Source organism: Mesoplodon mirus (assembly GCF_964341445.2).
Source record: "Mesoplodon mirus genome assembly, chromosome: 6".
NCBI classification, from domain to species: Eukaryota; Metazoa; Chordata; class Mammalia; order Artiodactyla; family Ziphiidae; genus Mesoplodon; species Mesoplodon mirus.
Genome location: NC_138982.1, coordinates 93,918,254 through 93,920,362, shown reverse-complemented (window position 1 = coordinate 93,920,362; position 2,109 = coordinate 93,918,254). Strand labels below are relative to the sequence as shown.

The window sequence follows — 2,109 nt, the reverse complement described above, 5'->3', positions numbered from 1 at the left end:
CACATATATATGGAATCTGAAAAAAAAAAAAAAGGTTCTGATGAACCTAGGGGCAGGACAGGAATAAGGACACAAACGTAGAGAATGGACTTGAGGGCATGGGGAGGGGGAAGGGTAAGCTGGGATGAAGTGAGAGAGTGGCATGGACATATATACACTACCAAACGTAAAATAGATAGCTAGTGGGAAGCAGCTGCATAGCACAGGGAGGCACCTCAGTGCTTTGCGACCACCTAGAAGGGTGGGATAGGGAGAGTGGGAGGGAGGGAGATGCAAGAGGGAAGAGATATGGGAACATATGTATATGTATAACTGAGTTACTTTGTTATACAGCAGAAACTAACACAACATTGTAAAGCAATTTTACATCAATGAAGATGTTTAAAAAAAATAGAATAGAATAGAATAAAATAAAGAAATTTAGGAGGCAGTCCTGGGCCAGGCCGGGCCGGGGTGAGGGCCAAGGCAGAGGTGCTGGAGTGCAGGGGGCGGGCTCTGCAGGGAAGTGCGCCAGAGGGGGCACGGGGAGAGCAGGGTGCTGCGGTTTGAGCTTGAGGGTGAAGCTGGTGAAGCAGGAGGATGGGCCAGCAGTCTGAATGCCAGAATGGATAACCGTTTTGCTACAGCATTTGTAATTGCTTGTGTGCTTAGCCTCACTTCTACCATCTACATGGCAGCCGCAATTGGCACAGACTTCTGGTATGAGTATCGAAGTCCAGTTCAAGAAAATTCCAGTGATTGAACAAAAGCATCTGAAATGACTTTGCTAGTGATGAGGCAGATGAAAAGACTTATAATGATGCACTTTTCCAATATAATGGCACAGTGGGATTGTGGAGACGGTGTATCACTATACCCCAAAACACATACTAGTACAGCCCACCTGAAAGGAGAGAGTCATTTGATATGGTCACAAAATGAATGAGTTTCATGCTAAATGAGCAGTTCATGGAGAAATTTGTTGATCCTGGAAACTAGAACGGTGGGATTGATTTCTTCGGACCTATCTTTGGCGTTGCCAGTTCCTTTCACCTTTTGTTAGTCTAGGTTTGATGTGCTCTGAGGCTTTGACTGGACTTTGTGCTTGTATCTGCCAAAGCTTGTACCCTCACCATTGCCACAGGCATTCTCCATCTCCTTGTGGGTCTGTGTACCCTGGGCTCAGTGAGTTTCTACGTCCCTGGAACTGAACTACTCCACCAGAAATTAGAGCTGCCTGAGAATGTGTCTGGCGAATTCGGATGGTCCTTTTGCCTGGCTTGCGTTTCAGCTCCCTTACAGTTCATGGCTTCTGCTCTCTTCGTCTGGGCCCCTCATACCAACCAGAAAGAGTACACCTTAATGAAGGCATATCATGTGGCATGAGTGGGAATCTGCTTGCTTTACAGTTGTCACTTTTATGATTTTTTTTACATTAATATTTTCCCTTATCTCCCCCCCAATTGTTTTTAACTTTGTGTGTGGGGTGTGTGTGTGTGTGTGTGTGTGTGTGTGTGTATACCATTTCATCCTGAAAATTCATTTTATTTATTCACACAGATGGTTTCTTAATACTGCTAAAATTTATATGGAACCTGAGTGAGTCCATTTTTCAGACAAACTAATCTAGGTTCAGAGTCCAGACAGAAAAAAATGGGTAGGCTCTTGGCACAAATTTGTCAAAGAAAATTGGTAGTAAGGGGTTGACCCAAAGCAAGTTCTGCTGATGTCTGTTGAACTTCTCAGTACAGTAACTGTACGTGTTTAACTGGAAACTCTAGTTTCTTTGGGAAACCTCTTATCATCGTCAAAACTTCTATTCACTTTGCTGTTATAGATAGCCCGTCAGCCAGAGGTATTAGTGCTATTTTCAAGGACTTAGGCTATCTAAAACTAAGGAAATTACCTAAGATCTTTTCCCCTAAATATTGGCATATAGCTTCATCTGAAGCTATATGCTTCAGATGAAATATCGCAGTTGTTTACCTATACTGTATCTGTTTACAAGAAAGGAAGTGTTTACATGGAATTTTAACTTTGTAACTGCAAGAATTCCAGTTCAGCTAGACAAGAGGATTAACCTTATTTTACTTTTTTTTTTTTTAACTCTCCTTAATATGTCAATAGGAT

At 42.5% G+C, this 2,109-nt stretch overlaps 1 pseudogene across 1 annotated transcript; it reads left to right on the top strand.

Annotated features, from left to right (window-relative positions):
• The first annotated feature begins 478 nt into the window (after positions 1-478).
• Positions 479-1,365, top strand: LOC309806320 (claudin domain-containing protein 1-like; annotated as a pseudogene). Its single transcript has one exon. The product of its transcript is annotated as a claudin domain-containing protein 1-like (transcript).
• Positions 1,366-2,109: the final 744 nt, after the last annotated feature.